This window comes from Mauremys reevesii, linkage group 3 (genome assembly GCF_016161935.1).
Source record: "Mauremys reevesii isolate NIE-2019 linkage group 3, ASM1616193v1, whole genome shotgun sequence".
NCBI classification, from domain to species: domain Eukaryota; kingdom Metazoa; phylum Chordata; order Testudines; family Geoemydidae; genus Mauremys; species Mauremys reevesii.
The window spans coordinates 73,615,998-73,636,151 of NC_052625.1; the positions used below are offsets into that span (position 1 = coordinate 73,615,998).

Below are 20,154 nucleotides of genomic sequence, written 5' to 3' on the forward strand. Positions count from 1 at the left end.
GAAAGAGAGGGCTTGTCAGGGGTGGGATTCAACCCACGCCTCCGGAGGAGACTGCGACCTGAACGCAGCGCCTTAGACCGCCGCCACCCTGACGACCCGCGGCACGCCCTGCCGGTAGCTGTCGGCCGAGAGGCCAACGCCGGGCGCAGCACAAGCGGAGGCCCGCCCCGCGCCCCTTCCTAGCGCCAAGAAAGGGGCCTGGGCTCCCAGCCGACAAGAGGCGCACCGTGACGGGCCACGCCACCGCAGACAGAGAAGGGACTGTCAGGGGTGGATTCGAACCCACGCCCGGGGAGACTGCGACCTTAACGCAGCGCCTTGACCGCCGCCACCCTGACGCAGGGGCGGTGGCTGCCGCGCCTCTTGCTCGCCACTGCGGCGGGCGGCTGGGGCACGCCGCCCACCCGAAGTCCCTGTCTTGCTTCGACGGGCGCAGGCCAGCTTGGCCGCCCTTTTCCCGAAGTCCCAGGGGAGGAAGCGGGAACTCCGCCTCACGAGCTCAACAGCAACTGCCTGCCCCAAAAGAACCGGCCAGCCCCAAGGAAACAAAAGCCCAGCAAGCGGCTGTCAGGAGTGGGATTCGAACCCACGCCCGAGGAGACTGCGCCTAAACGCAGCGCTTGGACCGCTCGGCCACCCTGACCAAGCTGGGAGGGGGCCCTTTGGGTGGGAGTCGAAGGAAAAGCACCCCGAGGGGCTGGAAAGAGAGGGCTTGTCAGGGGTGGATTCAACCCACGCCCGGAGGAGACTGCGACCTGAACGCAGCGCCTTAGACCGCTCGGCCACCCTGACGACCGGCGGCACGGCCCGCCGCGCGCTGTCGGCCGAGAGGCCAACGCTGGCGCAGCACGCCGAGGCCCGCCCCGCGCCCCTTCCCTAGCGCCAAGAAAAGGCCTGGGCTCCCAGCCGACAAGAGGCGACCGCACGGGCCACGCCACCGCAGACAGAGAAGGGACTGTCAGGTGGGATTCAACCCACGCCCGGGAGACTGCGACCTTAACGCAGCGCCTTGACCGCTCGGCCACCCTGACGCAGGGGCGGTGGGCTGCCGGCGCCTCTTGCTCGCCACTGCGGGCGGCGGCTGGGGCACGCCGCCCACCCGAGTCCCTGTCTTGCTTCGACGGGGCGCAGGCCAGCTTGGCCGCCCCTTTTCCCCGAAGTCCCAGGGGAGGAAGCGGGGAACTCCGCCTCTCACGAGCTCAACAGCAACTGCCTGCCCAAAAGAACCGAAGCCAGCCCCAAGGAAACAAAAGCCCAGCAAGCGGCTGTCAGGAGTGGGATTCGAACCCACGCCCGGAGGAGACTGCGGCCTAAACGCAGCGCTTGGACCGCTCGCCACCCTGACCAAGCTGGGAGGGGGCCCCTTTGGGTGGGAGTCGAAGGAAAAGCACCCCGAGGGGCTGGAAAGAGAGGGCTTGTCAGGGTGGATTCGAACCCACGCCCGGAGGAGACTGCGACCTGAACGCAGCGCCTTAGACCGCCGGCCACCCGGACGACCAGCGGCACGCCCCGTCGGTAGCTGTCGGCCGAGAGGCCAACGCTCGGGCGCAGCACCAGCGGAGGCCCGCGCCCGCGGCCCCTTCCCTAGCGCCAAGACAAGGGGCCTGGGCTCCCAGCCGACAAGAGGCGACCGCGGGGCCACGCCACCGCAGACAGAGAAGGGACTGTCAGGTGGGATTCGAACCCACGCCCGGGGAGACTGCGACCTTAACGCAGCGCCTTGGACCGCTCGCCACCCTGACGCAGGGGCGGTGGGCTGCCGGGCGCCTCTGCTCGCCACCACTGGCGGCGGCTGGGGCACGCCGCCCACCCGAGTCCCTGTCTTGCTTCGACGGGCGCAGGCCAGCTTGGCCGCCTTTTCCCCGAAGTCCCAGGAGGAAGCGGGAACTCCGCCTCACGAGCTCAACAGCAACTGCCTGCCCCAAAAGAACCGGCCAGCCCCAAGGAAACAAAAGCCCAGCAAGCGGCTGTCAGGAGTGGGATTCGAACCCACGCCCGGAGGAGACTGCGGCCTAAACGCAGCGCTTGACCGCTCGGCCACCCTGACCAAGCTGGGAGGGGCCCTTTGGGTGGGAGTCGAAGGAAAAGCACCCCGAGGGGCTGGAAAGAGAGGGCTTGTCAGGTGGGATTCAACCCACGCCCGGAGGAGACTGCGACCTGAACGCAGCGCCTTAGACCGCCGGCCACCCTGACGACTCCGGCACGCCCGTCGGTAGCTGTCGGCCGAGAGGCCAACGCTGGCGCAGCACAAGCGAGGCTCGCCTCCGCGCCCCCTTCCTAGCGCCAAGAAAGGGGCCTGGGCTCCCAGCCGACAAGAGGCGACCGCACGGGCCACGCCACCGCAGACAGAGAAGGGACTGTCAGGTGGGATTCGAACCCACGCCCGGGAGACTGCGACCTTAACGCAGCGCCTTGGACCGCTCGCCACCCTGACGCAGGGGCGGGCTGCCGGGCGCCTCTTGCTCGCCACTGCGGCGGCGGCTGGGGCACGCCGCCCACCCGAAGTCCCTGTCTTGCTTCGACGGGCGCAGGCCAGCTTGGCCGCCTTTTCCCGAAGTCCCAGGAGGAAGCGGGAACTCCGCCTCTCACGAGCTCAACAGCAACTGCCTGCCCCAAAAGAACCGGCCAGCCCCAAGGAAACAAAAGCCCAGCAAGCGGCTGTCAGGAGTGGGATTCAACCCACGCCTCCGGAGGAGACTGCGGCCTAAACGCAGCGCCTTGGACCGCTCGGCCACCCTGACCAAGCGCGGAGGGGGCCCCGGTGGGTGGGAGTCGTAGGGACAGCACCCCCGAGGCGGGGGAAAGAGAGGGCGTGTCAGGGGTGGGATTCAACCCACGCCCGGAGGAGACTGCGACCTGAACGCAGCGCCTTAGACCGCCGGCCACCCTGACGACCCGCGGCACGCCCTGCCGGTAGCTGTCGGCCGAGAGGCCAACGCCGGGCGCAGCACAAGCGGAGGCTCGCCCCGCGCCCTTCCCTAGCGCCAAGAAAAGGGGCCTGGGCTCCCAGCCGACAAGAGGCGACCGTGACGGGCCACGCCACCGCAGACAGAGAAGGGACTGTCAGGGGTGGATTCGAACCCACGCCCGGGGAGACTGCGACCTTAACGCAGCGCCTTGACCGCTCGCCACCCTGACGCAGGGCGGTGGGCTGCCGGCGCCTTCTGCTCGCCACTCGCGGCGGCGGCTGGGGCACGCCGCCACCCGAGTCCCTGTCTTGCTTCGACGGGCGCAGGCCAGCTTGGCCGCCCCTTTTCCCGAAGTCCCAGGAGGAAGCGGGAACTCCGCCTCACGAGCTCAACAGCAACTGCCTGCCCCAAAAGAACCGGCCAGCCCCAAGGAAACAAAAGCCCAGCAAGCGGCTGTCAGGAGTGGGATTCAACCCACGCCCGAGGAGACTGCCCAAACGCAGCGCCTTGGACCGCTCGCCACCCTGACCAAGCTGGGAGGGGCCCCTTGGGTGGGAGTCGAAGGAAAAGCACCCGAGGGGCTGGAAAGAGAGGGCTTGTCAGGGTGGGATTCAACCCACGCCTCGGAGGAGACTGCACCTGAACGCAGCGCGCCTAGACCGCCGCCACCCTGACGACCTGCGGCACGCCCGCCGGTAGCTGTCGGCCGAGAGGCCAACGCTGGCGCAGCACAAGCGGAGGCCCGCTCCCGCCGCCCTTCCCTAGCGCCAAGAAAGGGGCCTGGGCTCCCAGCCGACAAGAGGCGACCGCACGGGCCACGCCACCGCAGACAGAGAAGGGACTGTCAGGTGGGATTCGAACCCACGCCTCCGGGAGACTGCGACCTAACGCAGCGCCTTGGACCGCTCGGCCACCCTGACGCAGGGGCGGTGGGCTGCCGGGCGCCTCTTGCTCGCCACTGCGGGCGCGGCTGGGGCACGCCGCCCACCCGAGTCCCTGTCTTGCTTCGACGGGCGCAGGCCAGCTTGGCCGCCTTTTCCCGAAGTCCCAGGGGAGGAAGCGGGGAACTCCGCCTCTCACGAGCTCAACAGCAACTGCCTGCCCAAAAGAACCGGCCAGCCCCAAGGAAACAAAAGCCCAGCAAGCGGCTGTCAGGAGTGGGATTCGAACCCACGCCCGAGGAGACTGCGACCTGAACGCAGCGCCTTAGACCGCTCGGCCACCCTGACCAAGCTGGGAGGGGGCCCCTTTGGGTGGGAGTCGAAGGAAAAGCACCCCCGAGGGGCTGGAAAGAGAGGGCTTGTCAGGGTGGATTCGAACCCACGCCCGGAGGAGACTGCGACCTGAACGCAGCGCCTTAGACCGCCGCCACCCTGACGACCCGCGGCACGCCCTGCCGGTAGCTGTCGGCCGAGAGGCCAACGCCGGGCGCAGCACAAGCGAGGCCCGCTCCCGCGGCCCCTTCCTAGCGCCAAGAAAAGGGGCCTGGGCTCCCAGCCGACAAGAGGCGACCGCACGGGCCACGCCACCGCAGACAGAGAAGGGACTGTCAGGTGGGATTCGAACCCACGCCCGGGAGACTGCGACCTTAACGCAGCGCCTTGGACCGCTCGGCCACCCTGACGCAGGGGCGGTGGGCTGCCGGCGCCTCTTGCTCGCCACTCGCGGCGCGGCTGGGGCACGCCGCCCACCCGAGTCCCTGTCTTGCTTCGACGGGGCGCAGGCCAGCTTGGCCGCCCCTTTTCCCCGAAGTCCCAGGGGAGGAAGCGGGGAACTCCGCCTCTCACGAGCTCAACAGCAACTGCCTGCCCCAAAAGAACCGGCCAGCCCCAAGGAAACAAAAGCCCAGCAAGCGGCTGTCAGGAGTGGGATTCGAACCCACGCCCGAGGAGACTGCGCCTAAACGCAGCGCCTTGGACCGCCGCCACCCTGACCAAGCTGGGAGGGGGCCCTTTGGGTGGGAGTCGAAGGAAAAGCACCCCGAGGGGCTGGAAAGAGAGGGCTTGTCAGGGTGGGATTCAACCCACGCCCGGAGGAGACTGCGACCTGAACGCAGCGCCTTAGACCGCCGGCCACCCTGACGACCTGCGGCACGCCCGCCGGTAGCTGTCGGCCGAGAGGCCAACGCCGGGCGCAGCACAAGCGGAGGCCGCCTCCCGCGGCCCCTTCCTAGCGCCAAGAAAGGGGCCTGGGCTCCCAGCCGACAAGAGGCGACCGACGGGCCACGCCACCGCAGACAGAGAAGGGACTGTCAGGTGGGATTCAACCCACGCCCGGGAGACTGCGACCTTAACGCAGCGCCTTGGACCGCCGCCACCCTGACGCAGGGGCGGTGGGCTGCCGCGCCTCTTGCTCGCCACTGCGGCGCGGCTGGGGCACGCCGCCCACCCGAGTCCCTGTCTTGCTTCGACGGGCGCAGGCCAGCTTGGCCGCCTTTTCCCCGAAGTCCCAGGGAGGAAGCGGGAACTCCGCCTCACGAGCTCAACAGCAACTGCCTGCCCCAAAGAACCGGCCAGCCCCAAGGAAACAAAAGCCCAGCAAGCGGCTGTCAGGAGGGATTCGAACCCACGCCCGGAGGAGACTGCGGCCTAAACGCAGCGCCTTGGACCGCTCGGCCACCCTGACCAAGCTGGGAGGGGGCCCTTTGGGTGGGAGTCGAAGGAAAAGCACCCGAGGGGCTGGAAAGAGAGGGCTTGTCAGGGGTGGATTCAACCCACGCCCGGAGGAGACTGCGACCTGAACGCAGCGCCTTAGACCGCCGGCCACCCTGACGACCTGCGGCACGCCTGGCCGGTAGCTGTCGGCCGAGAGGCCAACGCCGGGCGCAGCACAAGCGGAGGCCCGCCCCGCGGCCCCTTCCTAGCGCCAAGAAAAGGCCTGGGCTCCCAGCCGACAAGAGGCGACGCACGGGCCACGCCACCGCAGACAGAGAAGGGACTGTCAGGGGTGGATTCGAACCCACGCCCGGGGAGACTGCGACCTTAACGCAGCGCCTTGACCGCCGCCACCCTGACGCAGGGGCGTGGGCTGCCGGCGCCTCTTGCTCGTCACTGCGGCGCGGCTGGGGCACGCCGCCCACCCGAGTCCCTGTCTTGCTTCGACGGGCGCAGGCCAGCTTGGCCGCCTTTTCCCGAAGTCCCAGGGGAGGAAGCGGGAACTCCGCCTCTCACGAGCTCAACAGCAACTGCCTGCCCCAAAGAACCGGCCAGCCCCAAGGAAACAAAAGCCCAGCAAGCGGCTGTCAGGAGTGGGATTCGAACCCACGCCCCGGAGGAGACTGCGGCCTAAACGCAGCGCCTTGGACCGCTCGGCCACCCTGACCAAGCTGGGAGGGGGCCCTTTGGGTGGGAGTCGAAGGAAAAGCACCCCGAGGGGCTGGAAAGAGAGGGCTTGTCAGGGGTGGATTCGAACCCACGCCCGGAGGAGACTGCGACCTGAACGCAGCGCCTTAGACCGCCGGCCACCCTGACGACCTGCGGCACGCCCGCCGGTAGCTGTCGGCCGAGAGGCCAACGCCGGGCGCAGCACAAGCGAGGCTCGCCCCGCGCCCCTTCCCTAGCGCCAAGAAAGGGGCCTGGGCTCCCAGCCGACAAGAGGCGACCGCACGGGCCACGCCACCGCAGACAGAGAAGGGACTGTCAGGGGTGGATTCGAACCCACGCCCGGGGAGACTGCGACCTTAACGCAGCGCCTTGGACCGCCGCCACCCTGACGCAGGGGCGGTGGGCTGCCGGCGCCTCTTGCTCGCCACCGCGGGCGCGGCTGGGGCACGCCGCCCACCCGAGTCCCTGTCTTGCTTCGACGGGCGCAGGCCAGCTTGGCCGCCTTTCCCAAGTCCCAGGAGGAAGCGGGAACTCCGCCTCACGAGCTCAACAGCAACTGCCTGCCCCAAAAGAACCGGCCAGCCCAAGGAAACAAAAGCCCAGCAAGCGGCTGTCAGGAGTGGATTCGAACCCACGCCCGAGGAGACTGCGCCTAAACGCAGCGCCTTGGACCGCTCGGCCACCCTGACCAAGCTGGGAGGGGCCCTTTGGGTGGGAGTCGAAGGAAAAGCACCCCGAGGGGCTGGAAAGAGAGGGCTTGTCAGGGTGGGATTCAACCCACGCCCGGAGGAGACTGCGACCTGAACGCAGCGCCTTAGACCGCCGGCCACCCTGACGACCCGCGGCACGCCCGCCGGTAGCTGTCGGCCGAGAGGCCAACGCCGGGCGCAGCACAAGCGGAGGCCCGCCCCGCGCCCCTTCCCTAGCGCCAAGAAAGGGGCCTGGGCTCCCAGCCGACAAGAGGCGACCGCACGGGCCACGCCACCGCAGACAGAGAAGGGACTGTCAGGGGTGGATTCGAACCCACGCCCGGGGAGACTGCGACCTTAACGCAGCGCCTTGGACCGCTCGCCACCCTGACGCAGGGGCGGTGGGCTGCCGGGCGCTCTTGCTCGCCACTCGCGGGCGGCTGGGGCACGCCGCCCACCCGAGTCCCTGTCTTGCTTCGACGGGCGCAGGCCAGCTTGGCCGCCTTTTCCCGAAGTCCCAGGAGGAAGCGGGAACTCCGCCTCACGAGCTCAACAGCAACTGCCTGCCCCAAAGAACCGGCCAGCCCCAAGGAAACAAAAGCCCAGCAAGCGGCTGTCAGGAGTGGGATTCGAACCCACGCCTCCGGAGGAGACTGCGGCCTAAACGCAGCGCCTTGGACCGCTCGGCCACCCTGACCAAGCTGGGAGGGGGCCCCTTTGGGTGGGAGTCGAAGGAAAAGCACCCCCGAGGGGCTGGAAAGAGAGGGCTTGTCAGGGGTGGGATTCGAACCCACGCCTCCGGGGGAGACTGCGACCTTAACGCAGCGCCTTGGACCGCTCGGCCACCCTGACGACCTGCGGCACGCCCCGTCGGTAGCTGTCGGCCGAGAGGCCAACGCTCGGGCGCAGCACAAGCGGAGGCCCGCCCCGCGCCCCTTCCCTAGCGCCAAGAAAAGGGGCCTGGGCTCCCAGCCGACAAGAGGCGACCGCACGGGCCACGCCACCGCAGACAGAGAAGGGACTGTCAGGGGTGGATTCGAACCCACGCCCGGGGAGACTGCGACCTTAACGCAGCGCCTTAGACCGCTCGCCACCCTGACGCAGGGGCGGTGGGCTGCCGCGCCTCTTGCTCGCCACTGCGGGCGCGGCTGGGGCACGCCGCCCACCCGAGTCCCTGTCTTGCTTCGACGGGCGCAGGCCAGCTTGGCCGCCTTTTCCCGAAGTCCCAGGAGGAAGCGGGAACTCCGCCTCACGAGCTCAACAGCAACTGCCTGCCCCAAAAGAACCGGCCAGCCCCAAGGAAACAAAAGCCCAGCAAGCGGCTGTCAGGAGTGGATTCGAACCCACGCCCGGAGGAGACTGCGCCTAAACGCAGCGCCTTGGACCGCTCGGCCACCCTGACCAAGCTGGGAGGGGGCCCTTGGGTGGGAGTCGAAGGAAAAGCACCCCGAGGGGCTGGAAAGAGAGGGCTTGTCAGGGGTGGATTCAACCCACGCCTCCGGAGGAGACTGCGACCTGAACGCAGCGCCTTAGACCGCTCGCCACCCTGACGACCTGCGGCACGCCCGCCGGTAGCTGTCGGCCGAGAGGCCAACGCCGGGCGCAGCACAAGCGGAGGCCCGCCCCGCGGCCCCTTCCCTAGCGCCAAGAAAAGGGGCCTGGGCTCCCAGCCGACAAGAGGCGACCGCACGGGCCACGCCACCGCAGACAGAGAAGGGACTGTCAGGGGTGGATTCGAACCCACGCCTCCGGGAGACTGCGACCTTAACGCAGCGCCTTGGACCGCTCGCCACCCTGACGCAGGGGCGGTGGGCTGCCGGGCGCCTCTTGCTCGCCACTGCGGGCGCGGCTGGGGCACGCCGCCCACCCGAGTCCCTGTCTTGCTTCGACGGGCGCAGGCCAGCTTGGCCGCCTTTTCCCCGAAGTCCCAGGAGGAAGCGGGAACTCCGCCTCTCACGAGCTCAACAGCAACTGCCTGCCCCAAAGAACCGGCCAGCCCCAAGGAAACAAAAGCCCAGCAAGCGGCTGTCAGGAGTGGATTCGAACCCACGCCCGAGGAGACTGCGGCCTAAACGCAGCGCCTTGACCGCTCGGCCACCCTGACCAAGCTGGGAGGGGGCCCTTTGGGTGGGAGTCGAAGGAAAAGCACCCCGAGGGGCTGGAAAGAGAGGGCTTGTCAGGGGTGGATTCGAACCCACGCCCGGAGGAGACTGCGACCTGAACGCAGCGCCTTAGACCGCCGGCCACCCTGACGACCCGCGGCACGCCCTGCCGGTAGCTGTCGGCCGAGAGGCCAACGCTGGCGCAGCACAAGCGGAGGCTCGCGCCCCGCGCCCCTTCCCTAGCGCCAAGAAAAGGGGCCTGGGCTCCCAGCCGACAAGAGGCGACCGCACGGGCCACGCCACCGCAGACAGAGAAGGGACTGTCAGGGTGGGATTCGAACCCACGCCCGGGAGACTGCGACCTTAACGCAGCGCCTTGGACCGCTCGCCACCCTGACGCAGGGGCGGTGGGCTGCCGGGCGCCTCTTGCTCGTCACTGCGGCGCGGCTGGGGCACGCCGCCCACCCGAGTCCCTGTCTTGCTTCGACGGGCGCAGGCCAGCTTGGCCGCCTTTTCCCCGAAGTCCCAGGAGGAAGCGGGAACTCCGCCTCTCACGAGCTCAACAGCAACTGCCTGCCCCAAAAGAACCGAAGCCAGCCCCAAGGAAACAAAAGCCCAGCAAGCGGCTGTCAGGAGTGGGATTCGAACCCACGCCCGGAGGAGACTGCGGCCTAAACGCAGCGCCTTGGACCGCCGGCCACCCTGACCAAGCTGGGAGGGGGCCCTTTGGGTGGGAGTCGAAGGAAAAGCACCGAGGGGCTGGAAAGAGAGGGCTTGTCAGGGGTGGATTCGAACCCACGCCCGGAGGAGACTGCGACCTGAACGCAGCGCCTTAGACCGCCGCCACCCTGACGACCTGCGGCACGCCCGCCGGTAGCTGTCGGCCGAGAGGCCAACGCCGGGCGCAGCACAAGCGGAGGCCCGCCCCGCGCCCCTTCCTAGCGCCAAGAAAAGGGGCCTGGGCTCCCAGCCGACAAGAGGCGACCGCACGGGCCACGCCACCGCAGACAGAGAAGGGACTGTCAGGGGTGGATTCGAACCCACGCCCGGGAGACTGCGACCTTAACGCAGCGCCTTGACCGCTCGGCCACCCTGACGCAGGGGCGGTGGGCTGCCGCGCTCTTGCTCGTCACTCGGGCGGCGGCTGGGGCACGCCGCCCACCCGAGTCCCTGTCTTGCTTCGACGGGCGCAGGCCAGCTTGGCCGCCTTTTCCCCAAGTCCCAGGAGGAAGCGGGAACTCCGCCTCTCACGAGCTCAACAGCAACTGCCTGCCCCAAAAGAACCGGCCAGCCCCAAGGAAACAAAAGCCCAGCAAGCGGCTGTCAGGAGTGGGATTCAACCCACGCCTCGGAGGAGACTGCGGCCTAAACGCAGCGCCTTGGACCGCTCGGCCACCCTGACCAAGCTGGGAGGGGGCCTTTGGGTGGGAGTCGGGAAAAGCACCCCGAGGGGCTGGAAAGAGAGGGCTTGTCAGGGTGGATTCAACCCACGCCTCGGAGGAGACTGCGACCTTAACGCAGCGCCTTCGACCGCTCGGCCACCCTGACGACCTGCGGCACGCCCCGCCGGTAGCTGTCGGCCGAGAGGCCAACGCCGGGCGCAGCACAAGCGAGGCCCGCCTCCCGCGCCCTTCCTAGCGCCAAGAAAGGGGCCTGGGCTCCCAGCCGACAAGAGGCGACCGCACGGGCCACGCCACCGCAGACAGAGAAGGGACTGTCAGGGGTGGATTCGAACCCACACCTCCGGGGGAGACTGCGACCTTAACGCAGCGCCTTGGACCGCTCGGCCACCCTGACGCAGGTGGGGTGGGGAGCCGGCGCCTCTTGCTCGCCACTGCGGGCGCGGCTGGGGCACGCCGCCCACCCGAGTCCCTGTCTTGCTTCGACGGGCGCAGGCCAGCTTGGCCGCCTTTTCCCGAAGTCCCAGGGGAGGAAGCGGGAACTCCGCCTCACGAGCTCAACAGCAACTGCCTGCCCCAAAAGAACCGGCCAGCCCCAAGGAAACAAAAGCCCAGCAAGCGGCTGTCTGGCGTGGTATTCGAACCCACCCCACCGGCGGAGACTGCGTCCTAAACGCAGCGCCTTGGACCGCTCGGCCACCCTGACCAAGCTGGGAGGGGGCCCTTTGGGTGGGAGTCGAAGGAAAAGCACCGAGGGGCTGGAAAGAGAGGGCTTGTCAGGGGTGGATTCAACCCACGCCTCCGGTGGAGACTGCGACCTGAACGCAGCGCCTTAGACCGCTCGGCCACCCTGACGACCTGCGCACGCCCGTCGGTAGCTGTCGGCCGAGAGGCCAACGCCGGGCGCAGCACAAGCGGAGGCCCGCTCCCGCGCCCCTTCCTAGCGCCAAGAAAGGGGCCTGGGCTCCCAGCCGACAAGAGGCGACCGCACGGGCCACGCCACCGCAGACAGAGAAGGGACTGTCAGGGTGGGATTCGAACCCACGCCGGGGGAGACTGCGACCTTAACGCAGCGCCTTGGACCGCTCGGCCACCCTGACGCAGGGGCGCTGGGCTGCCGGGCGCCTCTTGCTCGTCACTGCGGGCGCGGCTGGGGCACGCCGCCCACCCGAGTCCCTGTCTTGCTTCGACGGGCGCAGGCCAGCTTGGCCGCCTTTCCCGAAGTCCCAGGGGAGGAAGCGGGAACTCCGCCTCACGAGCTCAACAGCAACTGCCTGCCCCAAAAGAACCGGCCAGCCCCAAGGAAACAAAAGCCCAGCAAGCGGCTGTCAGGAGTGGGATTCGAACCCACGCCCGGAGGAGACTGCGGCCTAAACGCAGCGCCTTGGACCGCTCGGCCACCCTGACCAAGCTGGGAGGGGGCCCTTGGGTGGGAGTCGAAGGAAAAGCACCCCGAGGGGCTGGAAAGAGAGGGCTTGTCAGGGTGGGATTCGAACCCACGCCCGGAGGAGACTGCGACCTGAACGCAGCGCCTTCGACCGCTCGGCCACCCTGACGACCTGCGGCACGCCCGCCGGTAGCTGTCGGCCGAGAGGCCAACGCCGGGCGCAGCACAAGCGGAGGCCGCCCCGCGCCCCTTCCCTAGCGCCAAGAAAAGGGGCCTGGGCTCCCAGCCGACAAGAGGCGACCGCACGGGCCACGCCACCGCAGACAGAGAAGGGACTGTCAGGGGTGGATTCGAACCCACGCCCGGGAGACTGCGACCTTAACGCAGCGCCTTGGACCGCTCGGCCACCCTGACGCAGGGGCGGTGGGCTGCCGGGCGCCTCTTGCTCGTCACTCGCGGCGCGGCTGGGGCACGCCGCCCACCCGAGTCCCTGTCTTGCTTCGACGGGCGCAGGCCAGCTTGGCCGCCTTTTCCCGAAGTCCCAGGAGGAAGCGGGAACTCCGCCTCACGAGCTCAACAGCAACTGCCTGCCCCAAAAGAACCGGCCAGCCCCAAGGAAACAAAAAGCCCAGCAAGCGGCTGTCAGGAGTGGGATTCGAACCCACGCCCGGAGGAGACTGCGGCCTAAACGCAGCGCCTTGGACCGCTCGGCCACCCTGACCAAGCTGGGAGGGGGCCCTTTGGGTGGGAGTCGAAGGAAAAGCACCCGAGGGGCTGGAAAGAGAGGGCTTGTCAGGGTGGGATTCGAACCCACGCCCGGAGGAGACTGCGACCTGAACGCAGCGCCTTAGACCGCTCGGCCACCCTGACGACCCGCGCACGCCCGCCGGTAGCTGTCGGCCGAGAGGCCAACGCCGGGCGCAGCACAAGCGGAGGCCCGCCCCGCGCCCTTCCCTAGCGCCAAGAAAAGGGGCCTGGGCTCCCAGCCGACAAGAGGCGACCGCACGGGCCACGCCACCGCAGACAGAGAAGGGACTGTCAGGGGTGGATTCGAACCCACGCCCGGGGAGACTGCGACCTTAACGCAGCGCCTTGACCGCTCGGCCACCCTGACGCAGGGGCGGTGGGCTGCCGGGCGCCTTCTTGCTCGCCACTGGGCGCGGCTGGGGCACGCCGCCCACCCGAGTCCCTGTCTTGCTTCGACGGGCGCAGGCCAGCTTGGCCGCCTTTCCCCAAGTCCCAGGAGGAAGCGGGAACTCCGCCTCACGAGCTCAACAGCAACTGCCTGCCCCAAAAGAACCGAAGCCAGCCCCAAGGAAACAAAAGCCCAGCAAGCGGCTGTCAGGAGTGGGATTCGAACCCACGCCCGGAGGAGACTGCGGCCTAAACGCAGCGCTTGGACCGCCGGCCACCCTGACCAAGCTGGGAGGGGGCCCTTTGGGTGGGAGTCGAAGGAAAAGCACCCGAGGGGCTGGAAAGAGGGCTTGTCAGGGGTGGATTCGAACCCACGCCCGGAGGAGACTGCGACCTGAACGCAGCGCCTTAGACCGCTCGCCACCCTGACGACCTGCGGCACGCCCCGTCGGTAGCTGTCGGCCGAGAGGCCAACGCCGGGCGCAGCACAAGCGGAGGCCCGCTCCCGCCGCCCTTCCCTAGCGCCAAGAAAGGGGCCTGGGCTCCCAGCCGACAAGAGGCGACCGCACGGGCCACGCCACCGCAGACAGAGAAGGGACTGTCAGGTGGGATTCAACCCACGCCCGGGAGACTGCGACCTTAACGCAGCGCCTTGGACCGCTCGGCCACCCTGACGCAGGGGCGTGGGCTGCCGGGCGCCTCTTGCTCGCCACTGCGGCGGCGGCTGGGGCACGCCGCCCACCCGAGTCCCTGTCTTGCTTCGACGGGCGCAGGCCAGCTTGGCCGCCTTTTCCCGAAGTCCCAGGAGGAAGCGGGAACTCCGCCTCACGAGCTCAACAGCAACTGCCTGCCCCAAAAGAACCGGCCAGCCCCAAGGAAACAAAAGCCCAGCAAGCGGCTGTCAGGAGTGGGATTCAACCCACGCCCGGAGGAGACTGCGACCTAAACGCAGCGCCTTGGACCGCCGGCCACCCTGACCAAGCTGGGAGGGGGCCCTTTGGGTGGGAGTCGAAGGAAAAGCACCCCGAGGGGCTGGAAAGAGAGGGCTTGTCAGGGTGGGATTCAACCCACGCCCGGAGGAGACTGCGACCTGAACGCAGCGCCTTAGACCGCCGGCCACCCTGACGACCTGCGGCACGCCCGCCGGTAGCTGTCGGCCGAGAGGCCAACGCCGGGCGCAGCAAGCGGAGGCCCGCCCCGCGCCCCTTCCCTAGCGCCAAGAAAAGGGGCCTGGGCTCCCAGCCGACAAGAGGCGACCGCACGGGCCACGCCACCGCAGACAGAGAAGGGACTGTCAGGGGTGGATTCGAACCCACGCCCGGGGAGACTGCGACCTTAACGCAGCGCCTTGACCGCCGGCCACCCTGACGCAGGGGCGGTGGGCTGCCGCGCCTCTTGCTCGTCACTCGCGGCGCGGCTGGGGCACGCCGCCCACCCGAGTCCCTGTCTTGCTTCGACGGGCGCAGGCCAGCTTGGCCGCCTTTTCCCGAAGTCCCAGGAGGAAGCGGGAACTCCGCCTCACGAGCTCAACAGCAACTGCCTGCCCCAAAAGAACCGGCCAGCCCCAAGGAAACAAAAGCCCAGCAAGCGGCTGTCAGGAGGGATTCGAACCCACGCCCGGAGGAGACTGCGGCCTAAACGCAGCGCCTTGGACCGCTCGGCCACCCTGACCAAGCTGGGAGGGGGCCTTTGGGTGGGAGTCGAAGGAAAAGCACCCCGAGGGGCTGGAAAGAGAGGGCTTGTCAGGGTGGGATTCAACCCACGCCCGGAGGAGACTGCGACCTGAACGCAGCGCCTTAGACCGCCGGCCACCCTGACGACCTGCGGCACGCCCGCCGGTAGCTGTCGGCCGAGAGGCCAACGCTGGCGCAGCACAAGCGGAGGCCCGCCCCGCCGCCCCTTCCCTAGCGCCAAGAAAGGGGCCTGGGCTCCCAGCCGACAAGAGGCGACCGCACGGGCCACGCCACCGCAGACAGAGAAGGGACTGTCAGGGTGGGATTCGAACCCACGCCCGGGAGACTGCGACCTTAACGCAGCGCCTTGGACCGCCGCCACCCTGACGCAGGGGCGGTGGGCTGCCGCGCCTCTTGCTCGCCACTGCGGGCGCGGCTGGGGCACGCCGCCCACCCGAGTCCCTGTCTTGCTTCGACGGGCGCAGGCCAGCTTGGCCGCCTTTTCCCCGAAGTCCCAGGGGAGGAAGCGGGAACTCCGCCTCACGAGCTCAACAGCAACTGCCTGCCCCAAAAGAACCGGCCAGCCCCAAGGAAACAAAAGCCCAGCAAGCGGCTGTCAGGAGTGGATTCGAACCCACGCCCGGAGGAGACTGCGGCCTAAACGCAGCGCCTTGGACCGCTCGGCCACCCTGACCAAGCTGGGAGGGGCCCTTTGGGTGGGAGTCGAAGGAAAAGCACCCCGAGGGGCTGGAAAGAGAGGGCTTGTCAGGGGTGGATTCAACCCACGCCCGGAGGAGACTGCGACCTGAACGCAGCGCCTTAGACCGCTCGGCCACCCTGACGACCTGCGGCACGCCCGCCGGTAGCTGTCGGCCGAGAGGCCAACGCCGGGCGCAGCACAAGCGGAGGCCCGCCCCGCGGCCCCTTCCTAGCGCCAAGAAAGGGGCCTGGGCTCCCAGCCGACAAGAGGCGACCGCACGGGCCACGCCACCGCAGACAGAGAAGGGACTGTCAGGGGTGGATTCGAACCCACGCCCGGGAGACTGCGACCTTAACGCAGCGCCTTGGACCGCCGGCCACCCTGACGCAGGGGCGTGGGCTGCCGGCGCCTCTTGCTCGCCACTGCGGGCGCGGCTGGGGCACGCCGCCACCCGAGTCCCTGTCTTGCTTCGACGGGCGCAGGCCAGCTTGGCCGCCTTTTCCCGAAGTCCCAGGAGGAAGCGGGAACTCCGCCTCTCACGAGCTCAACAGCAACTGCCTGCCCCAAAAGAACCGGCCAGCCCCAAGGAAACAAAAGCCCAGCAAGCGGCTGTCAGGAGTGGGATTCAACCCACGCCCGAGGAGACTGCGGCCTAAACGCAGCGCCTTGGACCGCTCGGCCACCCTGACCAAGCTGGGAGGGGGCCCTTGGGTGGGAGTCGAAGGAAAAGCACCGAGGGGCTGGAAAGAGAGGGCTTGTCAGGGGTGGATTCAACCCACGCCTCCGGGGGAGACTGCGACCTGAACGCAGCGCCTTAGACCGCTCGGCCACCCTGACGACCTGCGGCACGCCCGCCGGTAGCTGTCGGCCGAGAGGCCAACGCCGGGCGCAGCACAAGCGGAGGCCGCCTCCCGCGCCCCTTCCCTAGCGCCAAGAAAAGGGGCCTGGGCTCCCAGCCGACAAGAGGCGACCGCACGGGCCACGCCACCGCAGACAGAGAAGGGACTGTCAGGGGTGGATTCGAACCCACGCCTCCGGGGGAGACTGCGACCTTAACGCAGCGCCTTGGACCGCCGCCACCCTGACGCAGGGGCGGTGGGCTGCCGGGCGCCTCTTGCTCGTCACTGCGGGCGGCTGGGGCACGCCGCCCACCCGAGTCCCTGTCTTGCTTCGACGGGCGCAGGCCAGCTTGGCCGCCTTTTCCCGAAGTCCCAGGAGGAAGCGGGAACTCCGCCTCACGAGCTCAACAGCAACTGCCTGCCCCAAAAGAACCGAAGCCAGCCCCAAGGAAACAAAAGCCCAGCAAGCGGCTGTCAGGAGTGGGATTCAACCCACGCCCGGAGGAGACTGCGGCCTAAACGCAGCGCCTTGACCGCTCGGCCACCCTGACCAAGCTGGGAGGGGGCCCTTGGGTGGGAGTCGAAGGAAAAGCACCCCGAGGGGCTGGAAAGAGAGGGCTTGTCAGGGGTGGATTCAACCCACGCCCGGAGGAGACTGCGACCTGAACGCAGCGCCTTAGACCGCTCGGCCACCCTGACGACCTGCGGCACGCCCGCCGGTAGCTGTCGGCCGAGAGGCCAACGCCGGGCGCAGCACAAGCGGAGGCCCGCCTCCCGCGGCCCCTTCCCTAGCGCCAAGAAAGGGGCCTGGGCTCCCAGCCGACAAGAGGCGACCGCACGGGCCACGCCACCGCAGACAGAGAAGGGACTGTCAGGGTGGATTCAACCCACGCCCGGGAGACTGCGACCTTAACGCAGCGCCTTGGACCGCTCGCCACCCTGACGCAGGGGCGTGGGCTGCCGGCGCCTCTTGCTCGTCACTCGGGCGCGGCTGGGGCACGCCGCCCACCCGAGTCCCTGTCTTGCTTCGACGGGCGCAGGCCAGCTTGGCCGCCTTTTCCCGAAGTCCCAGGGAGGAAGCGGGAACTCCGCCTCTCACGAGCTCAACAGCAACTGCCTGCCCCAAAAGAACCGGCCAGCCCCAAGGAAACAAAAGCCCAGCAAGCGGCTGTCAGGAGTGGGATTCGAACCCACGCCCGGAGGAGACTGCGCCTAAACGCAGCGCCTTGGACCGCTCGGCCACCCTGACCAAGCTGGGAGGGGCCTTTGGGTGGGAGTCGAAGGAAAAGCACCCGAGGGGCTGGAAAGAGAGGGCTTGTCAGGGGTGGGATTCGAACCCACGCCCGGAGGAGACTGCGACCTGAACGCAGCGCCTTAGACCGCTCGGCCACCCTGACGACCTGCGGCACGCCCGCCGGTAGCTGTCGGCCGAGAGGCCAACGCCGGGCGCAGCACAAGCGGAGGCCGCCTCCCGCGCCCCTTCCCTAGCGCCAAGAAAAGGGGCCTGGGCTCCCAGCCGACAAGAGGCGACCGCGACGGGCCACGCCACCGCAGACAGAGAAGGGACTGTCAGGGGTGGATTCAACCCACGCCTCCGGGAGACTGCGACCTTAACGCAGCGCCTTGGACCGCTCGGCCACCCTGACCCAGGGGCGGTGGGCTGCCGGCGCCTCTTGCTCGTCACTGCGGCGCGGCTGGGGCACGCCGCCCACCCGAGTCCCTGTCTTGCTTCGACGGGGCGCAGGCCAGCTTGGCCGCCCCTTTTCCCCGAAGTCCCAGGGGAGGAAGCGGGGAACTCCGCCTCTCACGAGCTCAACAGCAACTGCCTGCCCCAAAAGAACCGAAGCCAGCCCCAAGGAAACAAAAGCCCAGCAAGCGGCTGTCAGGAGGGATTCGAACCCACGCCCGGCGGAGACTGCGGCCTAAACGCAGCGCCTTGGACCGCTCGGCCACCCTGACCAAGCTGGGAGGGGGCCTTTGGGTGGGAGTCGAAGGAAAAGCACCCCGAGGGGCTGGAAAGAGAGGGCTTGTCAGGGGTGGATTCAACCCACGCCCGGAGGAGACTGCGACCTAAACGCAGCGCCTTAGACCGCTCGGCCACCCTGACGACCTGCGGCACGCCCCGTCGGTAGCTGTCGGCCGAGAGGCCAACGCTCGGGCGCAGCACAAGCGGAGGCCCGCTCCCGCGGCCCCTTCCCTAGCGCCAAGAAAAGGGGCCTGGGCTCCCAGCCGACAAGAGGCGACCGCACGGGGCCACGCCACCGCAGACAGAGAAGGGACTGTCAGGGGTGGGATTCGAACCCACGCCTCCGGAGGAGACTGCGGCCTAAACGCAGCGCCTTGGACCGCTCGGCCACCCTGACGCAGGGGCGGTGGGCTGCCGGCGCTCTCTTGCTCGTCACTGGGCGCGGCTGGGGCACGCCGCCCACCCGAGTCCCTGTCTTGCTTCGACGGGGCGCAGGCCAGCTTGGCCGCCCCTTTTCCCCGAAGTCCCAGGGGAGGAAGCGGGGAACTCCGCCTCTCACGAGCTCAACAGCAACTGCCTGCCCCAAAAGAACCGAAGCCAGCCCCAAGGAAACAAAAGCCCAGCAAGCGGCTGTCAGGAGTGGATTCGAACCCACGCCCGGAGGAGACTGCGCCTAAACGCAGCGCCTTGGACCGCTCGGCCACCCTGACCAAGCTGGGAGGGGGCCCTTTGGGTGGGAGTCGAAGGAAAAGCACCCCGAGGGGCTGGAAAGAGAGGGCTTGTCAGGGTGGATTCGAACCCACGCCTCCGGAGGAGACTGCGACCTGAACGCAGCGCCTTAGACCGCTCGGCCACCCTGACGACCTGCGGCACGCCCGCCGGTAGCTGTCGGCCGAGAGGCCAACGCCGGGCGCAGCACACGCGGAGGCCCGCTCCCGCGGCCCCTTCCCGCGCGCCAAGAACAGGGGCCTGGGCTCCCAGCCGACAAGAGGCGACCGCACGGGGCCACGCCACCGCAGACAGAGAAGGGACTGTCAGGTGGATTCGAACCCACGCCCGGGAGACTGCGTCCTTAACGCAGCGCCTTGGACCGCTCGGCCACCCTGACGCAGGGGCGGTGGGCTGCCGGCGCTCTCTTGCTCGTCACTAGCGGCGGCGGCTGGGGCACGCCGCCCACCCGAGTCCCTGTCTTGCTTCGACGGGCGCAGGCCAGCTTGGCCGCCCTTTTCCCCAAGTCCCAGGAGGAAGCGGGAACTCCGCCTCACGAGCTCAACAGCAACTGCCTGCCCCAAAAGAACCGAAGCCAGCCCAAGGAAACAAAAGCCCAGCAAGCGGCTGTCAGGAGTGGGATTCGAACCCACGCCCCGGAGGAGACTGCGGCCTAAACGCAGCGCCTTGGACCGCTCGGCCACCCTGACCAAGCTGGGAGGGGCCCTTTGGGTGGGAGTCGAAGGAAAAGCACCCGAGGGGCTGGAAAGAGAGGGCTTGTCAGGGGTGGGATTCGAACCCACGCCCGGAGGAGACTGCGACCTGAACGCAGCGCCTTAGACCGCTCGGCCACCCTGACGACCTGCGGCACGCCCGTCGGTAGCTGTCGGCCGAGAGGCCAACGCCGGGCGCAGCACAAGCGGAGGCCCGCTCCCGCGCCCCTTCCCTAGCGCCAAGAAAGGGGCCTGGGCTCCCAGCCGACAAGAGGCGACCGACGGGCCACGCCACCGCAGACAGAGAAGGGACTGTCAGGGTGGGATTCGAACCCACGCCCGGGAGACTGCGACCTTAACGCAGCGCTTGGACCGCTCGGCCACCCTGACGCAGGGGCGGTGGGCTGCCGGCGCCTCTTGCTCGTCACTCGCGGGCGGCTGGGGCACGCCGCCCACCCGAGTCCCTGTCTTGCTTCGACGGGCGCAGGCCAGCTTGGCCGCCTTTCCCGAAGTCCCAGGAGGAAGCGGGAACTCCGCCTCACGAGCTCAACAGCAACTGCCTGCCCCAAAAGAACCGGCCAGCCCCAAGGAAACAAAAGCCCAGCAAGCGG

The 20,154-nt window shown here is 68.8% G+C and overlaps 19 non-coding genes across 19 annotated transcripts; all 19 read right to left on the reverse strand.

The window, feature by feature from the left end:
• Nucleotides 1-1,968: 1,968 nt before the first annotated feature.
• On the reverse strand, nucleotides 1,969-2,047 carry TRNAL-UAG. The gene has a single exon. It is a non-coding gene; the product is annotated as a tRNA-Leu (tRNA).
• Nucleotides 2,048-2,659: 612 nt separating this feature from the next.
• Nucleotides 2,660-2,741, reverse strand: TRNAL-UAG. The gene has a single exon. It is a non-coding gene; the product is annotated as a tRNA-Leu (tRNA).
• Nucleotides 2,742-4,058: 1,317 nt separating this feature from the next.
• TRNAL-CAG lies at nucleotides 4,059-4,138 on the reverse strand. The gene has a single exon. It is a non-coding gene; the product is annotated as a tRNA-Leu (tRNA).
• Nucleotides 4,139-4,456: 318 nt separating this feature from the next.
• TRNAL-AAG lies at nucleotides 4,457-4,533 on the reverse strand. Its single transcript has one exon. It is a non-coding gene; the product is annotated as a tRNA-Leu (tRNA).
• A 1,615-nt stretch (nucleotides 4,534-6,148) lies between these two features.
• On the reverse strand, nucleotides 6,149-6,230 carry TRNAL-UAG. Its single transcript has one exon. It is a non-coding gene; the product is annotated as a tRNA-Leu (tRNA).
• Nucleotides 6,231-7,535: 1,305 nt separating this feature from the next.
• On the reverse strand, nucleotides 7,536-7,618 carry TRNAL-UAG. Its single transcript has one exon. It is a non-coding gene; the product is annotated as a tRNA-Leu (tRNA).
• A 72-nt stretch (nucleotides 7,619-7,690) lies between these two features.
• TRNAL-AAG lies at nucleotides 7,691-7,773 on the reverse strand. Its single transcript has one exon. It is a non-coding gene; the product is annotated as a tRNA-Leu (tRNA).
• Nucleotides 7,774-10,043: 2,270 nt separating this feature from the next.
• On the reverse strand, nucleotides 10,044-10,120 carry TRNAL-AAG. Its single transcript has one exon. It is a non-coding gene; the product is annotated as a tRNA-Leu (tRNA).
• A 618-nt stretch (nucleotides 10,121-10,738) lies between these two features.
• On the reverse strand, nucleotides 10,739-10,820 carry TRNAL-AAG. Its single transcript has one exon. It is a non-coding gene; the product is annotated as a tRNA-Leu (tRNA).
• A 624-nt stretch (nucleotides 10,821-11,444) lies between these two features.
• TRNAL-AAG lies at nucleotides 11,445-11,523 on the reverse strand. The gene has a single exon. It is a non-coding gene; the product is annotated as a tRNA-Leu (tRNA).
• A 226-nt stretch (nucleotides 11,524-11,749) lies between these two features.
• On the reverse strand, nucleotides 11,750-11,830 carry TRNAL-UAG. Its single transcript has one exon. It is a non-coding gene; the product is annotated as a tRNA-Leu (tRNA).
• A 69-nt stretch (nucleotides 11,831-11,899) lies between these two features.
• Nucleotides 11,900-11,979, reverse strand: TRNAL-CAG. Its single transcript has one exon. It is a non-coding gene; the product is annotated as a tRNA-Leu (tRNA).
• Nucleotides 11,980-12,450: 471 nt separating this feature from the next.
• On the reverse strand, nucleotides 12,451-12,531 carry TRNAL-UAG. The gene has a single exon. It is a non-coding gene; the product is annotated as a tRNA-Leu (tRNA).
• Nucleotides 12,532-12,600: 69 nt separating this feature from the next.
• On the reverse strand, nucleotides 12,601-12,680 carry TRNAL-CAG. Its single transcript has one exon. It is a non-coding gene; the product is annotated as a tRNA-Leu (tRNA).
• A 166-nt stretch (nucleotides 12,681-12,846) lies between these two features.
• Nucleotides 12,847-12,924, reverse strand: TRNAL-AAG. The gene has a single exon. It is a non-coding gene; the product is annotated as a tRNA-Leu (tRNA).
• Nucleotides 12,925-17,472: 4,548 nt separating this feature from the next.
• Nucleotides 17,473-17,553, reverse strand: TRNAL-CAG. Its single transcript has one exon. It is a non-coding gene; the product is annotated as a tRNA-Leu (tRNA).
• Nucleotides 17,554-18,436: 883 nt separating this feature from the next.
• On the reverse strand, nucleotides 18,437-18,519 carry TRNAL-UAG. Its single transcript has one exon. It is a non-coding gene; the product is annotated as a tRNA-Leu (tRNA).
• A 939-nt stretch (nucleotides 18,520-19,458) lies between these two features.
• On the reverse strand, nucleotides 19,459-19,540 carry TRNAL-UAG. Its single transcript has one exon. It is a non-coding gene; the product is annotated as a tRNA-Leu (tRNA).
• Nucleotides 19,541-19,608: 68 nt separating this feature from the next.
• Nucleotides 19,609-19,689, reverse strand: TRNAL-CAG. Its single transcript has one exon. It is a non-coding gene; the product is annotated as a tRNA-Leu (tRNA).
• Between the last annotated feature and the right edge of the window lie 465 nt (nucleotides 19,690-20,154).